Source organism: Ranitomeya imitator, chromosome 2 (genome assembly GCF_032444005.1).
Source record: "Ranitomeya imitator isolate aRanImi1 chromosome 2, aRanImi1.pri, whole genome shotgun sequence".
Classification (NCBI taxonomy): Eukaryota; Metazoa; Chordata; class Amphibia; order Anura; family Dendrobatidae; genus Ranitomeya; species Ranitomeya imitator.
In genome coordinates, this window is record NC_091283.1 from 402,024,654 (window position 1) to 402,037,096 (window position 12,443).

General features: G+C 41.6%; 1 protein-coding gene and 1 non-coding gene across 7 annotated transcripts in view; one reads left to right on the forward strand and one right to left on the reverse strand.

Annotated features, from left to right (window-relative positions):
• ARHGAP44 (Rho GTPase activating protein 44) overlaps positions 1–12,443 on the forward strand; it is a 128,734-nt gene that overhangs the window by 47,434 nt on the left and 68,857 nt on the right. The window lies entirely within an intron of this gene.
• On the reverse strand, positions 11,796–11,877 carry TRNAS-AGA (transfer RNA serine (anticodon AGA)). Its single transcript has one exon. It is a non-coding gene; the product is annotated as a tRNA-Ser (tRNA).

Here is a 12,443-nt window from a genome sequence, read left to right on the forward strand (position 1 = left end):
TGGTTGAATTCTTGTTAATTAGGTAAACTTTAGCTTTGCTATCATCAAGGTGTACTCATTTTTGCAATATCTTTTGCATGAATTTGTTAGGAAAATTTACTTTTTTGGGGGTGTCCAAAATAACAAATCTTGTTTGTAATTAATGGCCCACATTTGTGGGAGTATTTTGTAGGATGGTATCGCATAGAAAATGTTGATTCTGAAAGGAAACAAATGGTGATGATAGAATGTGCTCGGATAAGGCCCGATCAGTTGCAATCTGTCGAACTTTGAAAAAAACAGATCCAGCGACTGATGCCGCCAGATCCATTTTTTTTTTCCATAGATTTGTATTAGCAACGGATTGCAACGGATGGCCTCACGTTTCATCCATCGTTCGCTGGTTCTGTTGAAAATTGTTTGTCCTGCGGCTGGAGAAAACGGACAAAGGAACGTTTTTTGTCTCCGTCGAAAAAACAGACAGCAACGGATCCGTCGCCGTCCGTCGTTTGCTAGAAAAGAAGCCTATGGGCTCCGGATGCGTCAAATGATGGAATCCAGTGATGGATTCCATTTTTTTAACTGAGCATGCTCAGCCCCCCTAGTCGGATCTGTCGAAAAAATGGATCCGTCATATTAGTTTTTCACAATTTTTTGCCGTCAGTGACAATCCCTTGGCTCGACGGATCGGTCGAGCCAAGGGATTGTGACTGACGGCAAAAAACTGATGTGTGAAAGGGGCTTGTATGAGTCCCCGTGCCTGCATGTCTCGAGGCTTTTCGAAAGCCACAACACGTGTAGGGATTGCCTGATTGTTAGATAATCCCTACATGTATTGCGGCTATCGAACGGCTGCGAGTCATGCAGGCACGAGGACTGGGACATATTATTAGAGCACACCGAAGACCCTGGTAAGAACCTGATAAGAACCTGGTGTGTAAGAACCTGAGCGTGTGGGATAACACTTTATTCCAGCACGTTCGCTCATCACTAGAAGCTAAAGGGTTTTCTGACACTTCTTTTGGGGTGTACTCATTTATGCTGAGCAGTGTATGTACATTGTTATGAGTTATACATTTTCTTATATATAGTGATATGGACCATGCTGGACATCTTCTAGTATATGGTATAGTAGGAGTGGTTCTTATCACGCACACCGCTGTAATATGTCTATGCTACTTAGGGCATCTACATGTGGCGGTGTTTTACATGTGATGACGGTGGTATTTCTGACATATCACCATGTTGTCCATGTACGCAGGTAGCAGGACCGTCCAGTTCTCTGCACATCTGGGTATTTTCTGCATGGCCGGCAAGTTGGATCTAATAGCAGACAATGAATCACTTCCTTCCCTTCAGTTGGGGAAGAAGAAATCTCGTCTTAATCTGATTAAAGCAACTACTGGATTGATGAGTGCCTGTCGTTCAGTCGTTCACCTTCTGATCCCAGGGGTTTAGATAAGGTCTGGCCTAAAAATTGTTTGTGAGTAACTTATTGACCACCGATTGTTGATAGTTGACATGCTTATGGGGGGATGTGAGGATGACACACTGTTATGGGGGATCTGTGGATGTCACACTGTTTTGGGAGATCTGTGGCTGACACACTGTTATAGGGGATCTGTGGATGATGCCCTATTATGAGGAATCTGTGGATAACGCACTGTTAAGGGGATCTGTGGATGACGCAGTGTTCTGGGGGAATCTATGGATGATGCACTGTTATGGGGATCTATGGAAAACACAAGGTTATGGGGATCTGTAGATGACACACTGTTATGGGGGATCTATGGATGACGCACTGTTATGGAGGATCTGTTAATAACGCCCTGTTATGGGGATCTGTAGATGACTCACTGTTATGGGGGATCTGTGGATGACACACTGTTATGGGGATCTGTATATGACACCCTGTTATGGGGATCTATGGAAGACACACTGTTATGGGGTATATAGAAAACACACTGTTATGGGGGACCTGTGGATGACACACTGTTATGGGGATCTGTAGATGACGCACTGTTATGGGGATCTGTGGATTACACACTGTAATGGGGGATCTGTAGATGACACACTGTTATGGGGATCTGTGGATTACACACTGTTATGGGGATATGTAGATGACACACTGTTATGGGGATCTGTGGATTACACACTGTTATGGGGGATCTGTGGATGACACTGTTATGGGGATATGTAGATGATGCACTGTTATGGGGGATCTCTCGATGACGCACTGTTATGGGGGATTTGTGGATGATGCACTATTATAGTATATAATATTTGACGTAATATCATTTGGGTATTTAAATCTGGCATATTATGGGGGCCTCGTTGTCAGGATTACTACTATGGGGGCATGTGGGTTTGTCACACTCAAAAGCAATTCTTAATGAATTTATGTTTTTTAATCTCTGAATCTAAACCACAATGTTCTTATTACTAGAAAGCAAGCGGAGATATTGAAATTATAAGGAATTGAATCAATTTATTTACATAAAACATCATTAAGCAACACCCAATTACTGATTAATCCATTCTTCATTTCTGTTATTTGTTTAGTCGCGTTTTTTTTCAGTTGCTTTGTGTTTTGCTTGTGCTCACTCATTTCTTGTTGCTTTTGTTTGGTGTCTAATCTGCCCCGCTCGCAATTTCCAGCAGCCTTGAGTTATCCCGAAAAGACGTACAGAAATAAAAGCCTTCCCAGCAGCAAAATGTTCGGCTTCTCAGGCCAATAAATGAGGAAGGATCTGCCATGAAAGCGCTTGGCTTGGCGGCCAATAATTAATTGAACTGAAGTTCATTTACTGAAGTTGGCTCCTTCCACTGCGTCATTTATGGAGACTGGGAACAGATCTTCAAATGAACTGTTGTATTCTGCTCTTGATTATTTAGTAATGAGTCCAATCATCAGCTCCAGATTATTATGGCAGCGTCGACTGATTAGTATTCAGAATGTGGTAAATAAACAAACCGTTACCACTTAAAGGGTCTGGGGTCCATTCAAGGTTTACCTAAATAAATGTGTTATACCAAGAATGTTCAGCAACTTTTTATTTCCTCAGTATTGTTCTTTACGGAGTAATATAATACTACCCCTATGTACAAGAATATACCTACTATAATACTGCCCCTATGTAAAAGAATATAACTACTATAATACTGCTCCAATGTCCAAGAATATAACTACTATAATACTGCTCCTATGTACAAGAATATAACTACTATAATACTGCCCCCTATGTGCAAGAATATAACTACTATAATACTGCCCATATGTACAAGAATATAACTACTATAATACTGCCCATATGTACAAGAATATAACTACTATAATACTGCTCCCTATGTACAAGAATATAGCTAGTATAATACTGCCACCACGTGAAAGAATATAACGACTATAATACTGCCCCTACGTACAAGAATATAACTACTATAATACTGCTCCCTATGTACAAGAAAATAGCTAGTATTATACTGCCCCTACGTACAAGAATATAGCTACTATAATACTTCTCCGTGTGTACAAGAATATATCTACTATAATACTGCCCCTATATACAAGAATATAACTGCTATAATCCTGCCCCTATGTACAAGAATATAACTACTATAATTCTGCCCCTATGTAAAACAATATAACTACTATAATACTGCTCCCTATGTACAAGAATATAACTACTATAATACTGCCCCTACGTACAAGAATATAACTACTATAATACTGCCTCTATGTACAAGAAAATCATTTTTATAATACAGCCCATATGTACAAGAATATAATTAAATACCGCCTCCTATGTTCAAGAATTTATGTACTATAATAGTGCCCTATGTACAAGACTATAAATGCTATAATGCTGCTACTATGTACAAGACTATAACTATTATGATACTGTCCCTACGTACAAGAATATAACAACTATAATACTTCTTCCTATGTACAAGAATATAGCTAGTATAATACTGCCACCACGTGAAAGAATATAACGACTATAATACTGCCCCTACGTACAAGAATATAACAACTATAATACTTCTTCCTATGTACAAGAATATAACTACTATAATACTTCTTCCTATGTACAAGAATATAACTACTATAATACTTCTTCCTATGTACAAGAATATACTGTAATACTGTCCATATGTACAAGAATATAATTAATTTATTACCGCCTCATATGTACAAGAATATAACTACTACTAGCTGTTTCCAGCCAGCTAACGCTCGGCACGCTCATTGCTATCTAACGCTGATGGTGATTAAAGTAAAGTAAATAATGACAACATTCAATAGCGCTTACGCAGGTGGTAAATTAACTTAAAATGAAGTTAATAATAATAATCATTAAAAATCTGAATAATACTAATAATACATTTTATTCACAGTGTAAAATCAAAAACCAACAGGATTCAGTAAGATGTGTAATACGTGGTGATGGGGGGTGGGATTATGCGTGGTGATGGGGTGGGGGGCGGGATTGTGTGTGGTGATGTGGTGGGGGCGGAGCTACTGTGCAGGGGGTGGGATTAGTGAGTGTGATGTGGGGGGTGGGATTATGGGTGGTGATGGGGTGGGGGGCAAGATTATGGGTGGTGATGGGGTGGGATTATGAGTGGTGATAGGGTGTGGGGGCGGGCTTATGGGTGCTGATCGGGTGGGATTATGTGTGGCGATATGGTGGGGCGGGATTATGGGTGGTGATGGGGTGGGGGGTGGTATTATGGGTGGTGATGGGGTGGGGGGCGGGATTATGGGTGGTGATGGGGTGGGGGGGCGGGATTATGGGTGGTGATGGGGTGGGGGGGCGGGATTTGTGGTGATGTGGGGGGCGGGATTATTTGTGGTGATGTGTTGGGGGCAGGATTATGTGGTGATGTGGTGGGGGGCGGGATTGTGCGTGGTGATGTGGTGGGAGGCAGAGCTATGGTGCAGGGGGCGGGATTAGCGAGTTAGCGAGTGTAAAATCAAAAACCAACTGGATTCAGTAAGATGTGTAATACGTGTCGATGGGGGGTGGGATTATGCGTGGTGATGTGTTGGGGGGGTGGGATTATGCGTGGTGATGGGGTGGGGGGCGGGATTGTGTGTGGTGATGGGATGGGGGTATTATGTGTGGTGATGTGTTGGGGGCGGAATTATGTGGTGATGTGGGGGGGCGGGATTATGTGTGGTGATGTGGTGGGGGCGGAGCTACTGTGCAGGGGGTGGGATTAGTGAGTGATGTGGGGGTGGGATTATGGGTGGTGATGGGGTGGGGGGCAAGATTATGGGTGGTGATGGGGTGGGATTATGGGTGGTGATGGGGTGTGGGGGCGGGCTTATGGGTGGTGATCGGGTGGGATTATGTGTGGCGATATGGTGGGGCGGGATTATGGGTGGTGATGGGGTGGGATTATGTGTGGCGATATGGTGGGGCGGGATTATGGGTGGTGATGGGGTGGGGGGCGGGATTATGGGTGGTGATGGGGTGGGGGGCAGGATTATGGGTGGTGATGTGGGGGGGCGGGATTATTTGTGGTGATGTGGGGGGCGGGATTATTTGTGGTGATGTGTTGGGGGCGGGATTATGTGTGGTGATGTGGTGGGGGGTGGGATTGTGCGTGGTGATGTGGTGGGAGGCAGAGCTATGGTGCAGGGGGCGGGATTAGCGAGTAATCACGATGCCTCTTATATATATAGATAATACTGTCCGTATGTACAAAAATGTAACTATTATAATACTGGCCCCTATGTGCAAGAATATAAGTAGTATAATACTGCCTCTATGTTTAAGAATATAACTACTATATATATAATACTGCCCCTAGGTACAAGAATATAACTACTACTAGCTGAAGAGCTCGGCGTTGCCTGGGCATAGTAAATATTTGTGGTTAGTTATAGCACCTCACGTCTCTTATTTTCCCATCATGCCTCCCATTTTCTCCCTTACACCTCTCATTTTCCCCCTCACATAGCACATGATGTCATAGACCTAATGAAAAAGAGAAGAATTTACTGGGTAGAAGAGCAAAAATGAGCAATTGTACATACACAGTGCTATGTAATATGATGATTGCAATGTAGCAAGAGGATAAAATCCTTGATAGGATGAGGAGGGCTGTTTTAAGATAGATAGATGTGTCTATAACCTTTACCAGTTGACTTTCATAGTGGCTTTGTTTGATATTTTACACGTGGCATCAGTGATGTTCTGCAGTCTTATACCTAAATTAAATTCCATATACGGTAATTGGTCACACCTTCCCTCACCAGATAAAAGTCAATCTCTTTCTTAACATCCATTGCTCCTCCACAGGCCATCTTATAAGATGATCGTACAATACACAGCACAATGACGTCCTGTTCCATTTGCTTAGCTTCACGCAGGGCGGCAGTGACACGGTTTTTCCCAGAATTCTATAGGCATCGGAGCGCTCAGCAAGGAGCTTGGCTCCTCTACATTGTACAGTGTTTGGCTTCACGGCCATACAAGCTGATGCAATATGACAGGAGAGGCTCAGAGGAATCATTGGCTGCGAATCTGAGCTACATGAGGACAGTACAATTTCCTTTTCTGAGCGCTGCCGCAGTTACACGAGGAATGAATCAGCTCATTATGTAAAATGCGCTACTGATCCAGATGTATATAATAACCCCGCACTCTGACACTATTATATCAGAAATGTGTTTTGGGGAAATATGTTTTTTTTTCAGAATAGATTTAATTTTAACTTCCGTACTTAAAATACCATTTTCCATTTATATAGGGGTCAGTATTACAGTAGTTATATTCTTATACATAGAGGCAGTATTATAGTAGTTATATTCTTGTGCATGGGGCAGTATTATTGTAGTTATATGCTTGTATATAGGGGCAGTATTAAAGTAGTTATATTCTTGTACATAGAGGGCAGTATTATAGTAGTTATATTCTTGTATATAGGGGCAGTATTATAGTAGTTATATTCTTGTACATAGAGGGCAGTATTATAGTACCGGTAGTTATATTCTTGTACATAGATAGCAGTATTGTAGTAGTTATATTCTTGTACATGGGGGCAGTATTATCTACTATATAATTGTCTAAGGGGTACTTCCGTCTGTCTGTCTGTAGCGGAAATCCCGTGTCACTGATTGGTCTCGCCAGCTGCTTGTCATGGCTGCCGCGACCAATCAGCGACGGGCACAGTCCGATTAGTCCCTCCCTACTCCCCTGCAGTCAGTGCCCGGCGCCCGCTCCATACTCCCCTTCCAGTCACCGCTCACACAGGGTTAATGCCAGCGGTAACGGACCGCGTTATGCCACGGGTAACGCACTCCCCTACCGCTGCTATTAACCCTGTTTGTCCCCAACTTTTTACTATTGATGCTGCCCATGCAGCATCAATAGTAAAAAGATGTAATGTTAAAAATAATAAAAAAGCAAAAAACCTGCTATTCTCACCTTCCGTCGTCCGACGATGCGCTCGCGCCTGCCGCCATCTTCCGTTCCCAGAGATGCATTGCGAAATTACCCAGAAGACTTATCGGTCTCGCGTGAGTATATAACTATTTTTTATTTTAATGATTTTTTTAACAGGGATATGGTGCCCACACTGCTATATACTATGTGGGCTGTGTTATATACTGTGTGGCTGCTATATACTACATGGCCAGTGTTATATACTGAGTGGGCTGTGTTATGTACTGCGTGGGCTGTGCTGTATACTACGTGCCCTGTGTTATATACTGTGTGACCTGTGTTATATACTATCTCGTCTGTGTTATATACTACGTCGCCTGTGTTAAGATACTGCCTGGCTGCTATATACTGCGTGGGCTGTGCTATATACTACGTTGCCTGTGTTAGATACTGCGTGGCTGCTATATACTGCGTGGGCTGTGTTATATAGTACATGGGCTGTGTTATATACTGCGTGGGCTGTGTTACATACTACGTCGCCTGTGTTAGATACTGCGTGGCTGCTATATACTGCGTGGGCTGTGTTATATAGTACGTGGGCTGTTATATATACTGTTAGGGCTGTGTTATAAACTGCGTGGCCTGTATTAGCGCATCGGGTATTCTACAATGTGTATGTATATAGCAGCCACATAGTATATAGCACAGGCCACGTAGTATTTGTCTGCTATATACTACATGGCTCCTATATACAACGTGGCCTGTGCTATATACTATGTGGCTGCTACATACATACATATTCTAGAATACTCGATGCGTTAGAATCGGGCCACCATCTAGTCTATATATAATTGTCTAAGGGGTATTTCCGTCTGTCTGTCTGTGTGCAACTTCCGTAACGGAAATCCCGCATCGCTGATTGGTCTTACCAGCTGCCTGTCATGGCTGCCGCGACCAATCAGCGATGGCCAGTCCGATTAGTCCCTCCCTACTCCCCTGCAGTCAGTGCCCGACGCCCGCATACTCCCCTCCAGTCACCACTCACACAGGGTTAATGCCAGCGCTAACGGACCGCGTTATTAACCCTATGTGACCAACCTTTTACTATTTATGCTGCGTATGCAGCATCAATAGTTAAAAGATCTAATGTTACAAATAATAATAATAATAAAAAGTTATTCTCACCCTCCGACGTCGCATGCTGTCCTCGGCAGTGTAAGCGGCAGGTTCCGGTGCCTAGGATGCTATGCGAGAAGGACCTGCCGTGACGTCATGGTCATGTGACTGCGACGTCATCACAGGTCCTGCGCTCATACCAACCCTGGGATCGGAAGCTGGACAGGCGCCAAGAATTCAAGGGGCCTTCGGAAGGTGAGTACATGTTTATTTTTTATTTTAAGTCTTTTTTTTTAACCATGCATAGTGCCCACATTGCTATATACTACGTGGGCTGTGTTACATACTGCGTGGGCTCTGTTATATACTACATCTCTGTGCTATATACTATGTAGCTGGGCAATATACAACGTGACTGTCCAATATGCTACGTGGCTGTGCAGTATACTACGTAGCTATACAATATACTATGTGCCTCTACAATATACTACGTGGCTATGTTATATACTACGTGGCTCTGTTATATACTACGTGGCTGACCAATATACTACATAGCTGTGCAATACACTATGTAGCTCTGTTATATACTACGTAGCTATGTTATATACTACGTCGGTTGTGTTATATACTACGTCACTGTGCAATATAGTACGTAGCCTGTGCTATATACTACCTACATATTCTAGAATACCCGATACGTTAGACTCGGGCCACCATCTAGTAGTAGTTATATTCTTGTACATAGAGGGCAGTATTATAGTAGTTATATTCTTTTACATAGGAGCAGTATTATAGAAGTTATATTCTTGAACATATGGGGTGATATAGTAGTTATATTCTTGTATACAGGAGCAGTATTATAGTAGTTATATAATATTCTTGTACATATGGGGCAGTATTATAGTAGTTATAGCCTTGTACATAGGGGCCAGTATTATAGTAGTTATATTCTTTTATACAGGTGGCAGTTTTAAAGTAGTTATATTCTTGTACATACGGGCAGTATTACAGTAGTTATATTCTTGTACACAGGGAGCAGTATTATAGAAGTTATATTCTTGAACATATGGGGTGATATAGTAGTTATATTCTTGTATACAGGAGCAGTATTATAGTAGTTATATAATATTCTTGTACATATGGGGCAGTATTATAGTAGTTATAGCCTTGTACATAGGGGCCAGTATTATAGTAGTTATATTCTTTTATACAGGTGGCAGTTTTATAGTAGTTATATTCTTGTACATAGGAGCAGTATTATAGAAGTTATATTCTTGTACATAGAGGGCAGTATTATAGTAGTTATATTCTTGCACTTACGGGCAGTATTATAGTAGTTATAGCCTTGTACATAGGGACCAGTATTATAGTAGTTATATTCTTGTATACAGGTGGCAGTTTTAAAGTAGTTATATTCTTGTACATACGGGCAGTATTACAGTAGTTATATTCTTGTACACAGGGAGCAGTATTATAGTAGTTATATTCTTACATAGAAGGAATATTGTAGCAGTTGTATTCTTGTACATACGGGCAAGTATTATAGTATGGTAGTTATGTTGTTTTACATAGGGGGCAGTATTATAATAGTTCTATTCTTGTACATTTTTGGCACTTTTATAGTAGTTACATTCTTGAACATATTGGCAGTATTATAATAGTTATATTCTTCTACCTAGGGAGCAGTATTATCTACTATATAATTGTCTAAGGGTCACTTCCGTCTGTCTGTCCTTCTGTCACGGTTATTCATTCGCTGATTGGTCTCACCAGCTGCCTGTCATGGCTGCCGCGACCAATCAGCGACAGGCACAGTCCGGAAGAAAATGGCCGCTCCTTACTCCCCGCAGTCAGTGCCTGTCGCCTGCATACTCTCCTCCGGTCACTGCTAACACAGGGTTAATGCCGGCGGTAACGGACCCCGTTATGCCGCGGGTAACGCACTCCGTTACCGCCGCTATTAACCCTGTGTGTACCCAACTTTTTACTATTGACGCTGCCTATGCGGCATCAATAGTAAAAAATGTAAAGTTAAAAATAATAAAAAAACAAAAAACCTGCTATACTCACCGTCCGTAGTCGCTCGCGCTGGCCGCCATCTTCCGTTGCAGGTTCTGGTGACAAAGATGGTATGGGAGAAGGACCTTCCATGACGTCACGGTCATGTGACCGCGACGTCATCACAGGCCCTGCGCGCCTGTGCGAGAAGGACCTGCCATGACGTCACTGTCATGTGACCGCGACGTCATCACAGGTCCTGCGCTCATACCAACCCTGGGACCGGAAGCTGCCGTGGACTACAACAGGCCCTCGGAAAGGGTTGGGCAATATACTACGTAGCTGGGCAATATACTACGTAGCTGGGCAATATAGTACATGACTGGCCAATATACTACGTGGCTCTGTGCTGTATACTACGTCACTGGACAATATACTACGTAACTGGGCAATATATTACGTGATTGGCCAATATACTACGTGGCTCTGTGCTGTATACTATGTCGCTGTGCAATATACTACGTGGCTCTGTGCTGTATACTACGTCACTGGGCAATATACTATGTAACTGGGCAATATACTACGTTGCTGGGCAATATACTACGTCGCTGGGCAATATGCTACGTGGCTGGGCAATATGCTACGTGGACTGTGCAATATACTATGCGGACTGTGCAATATACCACGTGGACATGCATATTCTAGAATACTCTATGCGTTAGAATCGGGCCACCATCTAGTAGTAGTTATATTCTTGTACATTGGGGGCACTATTATAGTAGTTACATTCTTGTACATAGGGGCAGTATTATAACAGTTATATTCTTGTACATAGGGAGCAGTTTTATTGTAGTTTTCTGGTACATAGGAACAGTATTATAGTATTTATATTCTTGTGCATAGAGGCAGTATTATAGTAGTTACATTGTTGTAGAAAGCAGGAGTATTATAGCAGTTGTATTATTGTACATAGGAACAGTATTGTACATACAGGCAGTATTATAGTAATTATATTGTTATACATAGCGGGCATTATTATTATACTTATATTGTATATATAGGCAGTATTATAGTAGTTATATTCTTATACACAAGAGCAGTGTTATAGCAGTTATATTTTTGTACATATGTGGCAGTATTATAGCAGTTATATAGTAACATAGTAACATAGTTAGTAAGGCCGAAAAAAGACATTTGTCCATCCAGTTCAGCCTATATTCCATCATAATAAATACCCAGATCTACGTCCTTCTACAGAACCTAATAAATAGTAACATAGTTAGTAAGGAAAAACTATAGGAACATATTCGTAGTCGGCAGGATTTGAACCTGCGCGGGGAAACCCCAATGAATTTCTAGTCCATCGCCTTAACCACTCGGCCATGACTACTCAGACAAATGCCACAAACCACTCAGACTACTCAGACATATTCTTTTACATATGTGGCAGTATTATAGTAGATGTATTCTTATACCTAGGAGCTGTAATAGAGTACTTATTATTTCAAATAAAAATCTTTTTTTCAAACCTTGTCAATGTCTGGGCTAGATTTTCAATTCATTTGGCAACTCACTTGATTAATAAAAGTATGAGTTTTCATGGAAAACACAAAATTGTCTGGGTGACCTTAAACTTTTGAACGGTAGTGTATATTCTTGTACATAGGAGCAGTATTATAGTAGTTATATTCTTGTACATATGAGGCGGTATTAAATTAATTATATTCTTGTAGATATGGGCAGTATTACAGTAGTAATATTCTTGTACATACAGGCAGTCAGGCAGTATTATTGCACTTATATTCTTGTACATGGGGGCAGTATTATAGTAGTTATATTGTTATAGAGTCAGTATTATAGTAGTTATGTTCTTGTGCATATGTGGCAGTATTATAGTAGCTATATTCTTGTACATAGGAGCAGTATAATAGTACTTATATTCTTGTACATACGGGC